General features: G+C 40.9%; 1 pseudogene; it reads right to left on the reverse strand.

Moving 5' to 3' along the window:
• Positions 1-468: 468 nt before the first annotated feature.
• LOC122352393 lies at positions 469-4,064 on the reverse strand (annotated as a pseudogene).
• Between the last annotated feature and the right edge of the window lie 813 nt (positions 4,065-4,877).

Consider the following 4,877-nt stretch of genomic DNA (forward strand, 5'->3'; position numbering starts at 1 on the left):
ATTCTCGTGATAACCATTAATACAACTCCATTAATATCAGTAAACTCTAATTGCCGTTCTCCCCAGTTGTTAGTGAGCCAGAATGTGAGTATCAGTGCAGGAATGTGCTTTTTATAATCATGTCGCAAGGACATGTTAATAACGAACATGCTAACAGCATTACGAAGTTTACCCTTCTCGAGCAATGCAGTCTCTTGTGCGTAAGTACGACCAGCAGCGTCTCAGACAGCGCCCGAGCCATCAGCGCGGCATGATGACATACACCTGAACGCCACTCATGCAGCGATTCGGCGGAAATGAAGAAGCATGTTTGCAAACAATGGCAAGCAAGTAAATCTTTCCCAAATTGCGAACCTAAAATCTAGACTAACAATATTTAAGATGCATGTCGTAGGGCGAAATCTGCTACGGCTACTAAAAAAAGGAATGCAATGGCAGTAACATTTCTGAGGGAAGATTTTGAACTGCTCAGCCCAGCTTTGCTGCGTTCCTTGAGTTTGCGGTCGGAGGCTCCTGTGGCATCGCGCTCTGACTGTGTGGCTGCTCTTTGTGCATCGGAAGGCATCCGGCAACCATCTGTGACCGCCTTTGTGACGAGTGCGCATCATATCTGGTGGAGACATTCCATCAGGCTTAAGCTAGTAGCGTCAGCTAATGACTGAATTCATTTATATGGCAACCATGTACAATACGATTCAAAAAAGTGTGGTCGAAGATTTACGAAAAGAAGAATACTGCGTTTATTTATTAAGGTGACGATAAGCTAGGAAAACGAGCTGTATCGCATTATATCTTTGTGAAGTAGTAAAATGCAACTTATTGCTGTAATCGGGTAATTTTGAGCATCATTTTCCGGTCTTCGGTGTGCATTCGGGTGTGTAATGTTGAAAATGGTTTGATTTACAAATTCTTTATGTGATGTGGAGACCCGTGAAACTATTGACAGGCAGAAGTTCAAGAGGCTGGCATTATTTTTATTTTTTACAATGTAAGTGCCACTTTTGATCAATTTATGCATCGCACCTGACGAATAGCGTTCATTCGTCTCAAGCGTCGGCGTGTTTCATGCAGTGGCAAAGAAGATGCGAACTCGCACGTGAGTTGTTAAACGTCGTCGCAAATAAAAGTGACGACACAACCGATGAGTAAACTGAGCTAAGTCTTCTACGGAATTTACAAATGTTTGTCCACTGATGTCTTTAGTGCACCGATGTTTTTTCTCCATGTGCATGATAATACGGCCATTTTACTGCATTCACGTATTCAAATTTCTTGGGAGCTGGATGCACTATCAGTTCGGCTGAAAACGGTGGACAAACTCGTACTATGGAAAATCCCAGGCACCAGCATGCCTGAAGACATTCAATGTTCAAAGAACATTAAATGCAAGCAGCGCTCACGTAGCGTAAAGCATATATAAAAATACTACTGTACTGACGTGGTTCAAAGCCGAACCTGTGTTTATTACTATAAAGTCGGAAATAACTCGGCGGGCGTTGAATGAACAATGTGGACGGCGAAAATGTTATCAGCTCACCGAGCCGGCGACTAACGGGCCTGCGAAGACGACGCGGCGATGACACGCCTGCAGCCGCCGAAAGAGCACCACGCCCCAACGTGTGCGGCGGCGTCGGCGCCGGCGTCTCGAAGATGCTGCGCACATCGTGGCTTTCGGCGCTCTGGCGCTCGCAGCAACCCAGTGTACAATGAAGAACTAAGTAGTACTGGAAACATTTATTTTTATCTTGGCATATATGTTCCTGTAACCAATATGTATCATGGACATGTTTGTAACAGCTATTTATAGATGAATGAGATAATTATGTTAGTCATTTTTGATGGTAACTATCTGTCGCTTCTAATTTTGCTAATTAACTAAGCTGATTTCACAATATTTTAATTTTTATACCTCAGGTCAATTGCAAATAGTCTCAGCAAATATATCTATCTAACAAACCATACATCAACGGCTATTTACAGCTTTCGAAGATACTATATAAATCTCGAGGATTTAAAATTATCTTCAGCAAAAAAAAAGTACTTATGAAGAGCCATATGTTTTAGTTTGCTGAAATTTCTGGGTTTCATAACCGTTGGAAAGCTGTTATTATTAATGGTGTAAAAAAAAAAAAAAAAAAAAATGTAGCAGTGTAGTGAAATATGAAAATTAAAATTGAAGAAAAACAAGTGGAGATAAAGCGGATCAAAAAATGAAATCTGAGACTTAGGGATGTCTCCCAAAAATGCTTTTGTAGTGCTGTCAAATGATTAACATAGAAAGTTTTTATTTGCATACTACATGTATGTGTACTGTGTGTATTCATTATGTATATATAAATCACGCAAACATACATTATATGTCAACCTTATGAACATAACATTTAAGTAGCGATATTTACAAACTGAGACCAATAAAGAAGTATAACAAGAGTATTCTCCAGATGTTTCCAGTAAAAGCAGAACATAACAACATGACAAAGAATGAATGTGTTTGGCCAAATCCAGGATAAAATATGAAAAGTGGTGTGTTTTTCATACAAATAGCTTTTGGTAATGACCTACATGGCATCAAGACTAAATCAGTTGGTCCCAGTGATTAGTAAATAAAGAAATATAAGTCTTTGCCCCAGCAGGACTGGTTTTTGTCAATTGCAGAGTGCTTTGTCGCATGTTGACATACAAACAGCACATCTAAAAGCTGTTGGCTTTGACCAATGAGGATTTGCAGGAGCTCACCTGCTGTAATGAGTAATACTGCGAGTCCAAAGATGCCCACCCGTCCCGGGACCCAGGGAGTCAGACAAGGCGTTGATCATTGAGAAACGCGCCTCTCATGATCCCAAAGCCCAGGGCGGCCACTGCTGCGCATAAACACACACAAGCTGATAAAACCTGACAAATCAAGTACAACAGAAACACAATGGCAGCTTAGCGCGGTTTGCCGTAAGCCATCTATCGGACGGAAATAGCTGAACCGTCATCATGCTAATGGCTGCCAGACCCTCGTTAGCCTTCCCTGATGAATTAACACGGGAGTTAAAATAAATCACTTTTCAACTAAAAAAAACTTGGACCAAAAAATCACGGGGGCAGCATGAACTGTGCCAGCAATTTCTGGAGCAATCATTTTGAGTAAAAGTGAGAAATGACTAGACTTAGTAATGTAATTAGGTTAAGCGATTTTTAATATGAAACCTCATTTGAATGAAAAATACAAGCACTTACAGGGTAGCTCGGTTTCTTATTGTGTATGGTGCACCAGTGTCTCACCTGAGCAGTCTGTAGTAGGCGGACGGAGAGGAGCTTCCTGGAGCCAGGACTGAGAAGAAGACTCCAAAATCAACAGGCCTCTCTGAAGGCTGACATCCCTCGAGTTACTGGCCTTTATGGCGATGAACCACACCAGAGAGGACAGGAGCAAAGACAGCAGCCAGAAAAAACGCCCTGGAAACAGCGCATGCACTTACACGCTACATGTCATGACACTTTGCAACTTGTCATGGAAAGTAAACTCTTATAATACATTTTAATGTTCTGTTAAACATTACGTGATCTTGTCGACCAAACCAGTCATAAGGAGTTGTTATTTTTGCATATTTTACAGATGCAAAACATGAGTTTACTACATTTGTGAGTGCATCTATAGAACATTACCTTCACCTAATATGATTTTGGCTTAAAATAAAAGTGGATAATTTTGACCCATGCAATGTATTGTTCACTATTGCTGAAGGATCACATATAAAGAAAGACAACCAAAAAAAAAAATTTAAATCTCTTAAAAAGTATAGTGGAACCACCAGCCCTTAACACTACAGTGCTTTAATTATTCAAATTGGAACATGCCAATGCGTAAAAAAGGTTTTGTCAGTAGCATCATGAGGACGTAAGTGACATTTCATCACGACTCACCCCTGCGATCAGAATGATGACTCTTAACGGGTCTTTGGCGATAGTGAAAACAAACAAGGCGAAAAGACGGACCGAACGCTATGAAAGCACAGCCAAAAAACACTGCCAGAGTCATCCTTTCTCTGCGACCGTCCGATCGGATAACGAGCAACAACGGGGCTCGAAAGAAGCGCTCAGGAAGCGAACAACAGCGCTAGTAGGAAGCAGATTTATAATACTCCATAAAACAGAGAGAATTTGAAGTGTGCGGTCGTACGACGCAGAGAAATCCCTCAGTGCTCGCACTACCTGCAGGTAAATAAAGAATCGATCCGAGCACGCTAATAATTCTGATTATTTTCGCGCGATTTATGTCGTTCTTCGGCAGAGCGCTTTGTTCGGTAACATTTTCAAACTTGGTCTTCAGTTTGCCTTTCTCGAATAAAACAAAAACGCACGCGACACTTCCGAGGGCTTTTGTTTGAGTGTAAAGATCGGCTTGCGCTTCCGGGTTTGCGTGCGTGTCGACGCACTTCCGCTGAAGTGGCGCTGTGAACAGGAAGCTAAGAAAAAGTTACAACTGTACATAAAGCAGCGTGTTTTAAGTACTGTTATCCCCGATCGTAGCCAGACACGCTATTCTTAATTATAGACTAATTATAGTGTGGTGGTAAGTAGACAGTGCTATAATATGTTCCCAGATTGATGCACTGATGATGATCACCACTTACAAGAGCATAAACAAAAACACGAGAAAGTAAAACAGAATAAAAATCATAAATGTAGACCTTGTTTTGTACAATAAAAATGAATTTGTCAGCCACAGCGGACATTTGGGTAGCTCCTTTCGCCATTATAATTACAAAAATAACAAATATTTCGATTTATTCATTTTGCTTGATAGAGTCATGTCATGAAGCACAAAAATTACAGAAAATTACAGTCATTACAGAACAACAACCACTTACCCCAATCCACCCTGAATC

This window comes from Puntigrus tetrazona, chromosome 10 (assembly GCF_018831695.1).
Source record: "Puntigrus tetrazona isolate hp1 chromosome 10, ASM1883169v1, whole genome shotgun sequence".
In the NCBI taxonomy this organism is placed as follows: Eukaryota; Metazoa; Chordata; class Actinopteri; order Cypriniformes; family Cyprinidae; genus Puntigrus; species Puntigrus tetrazona.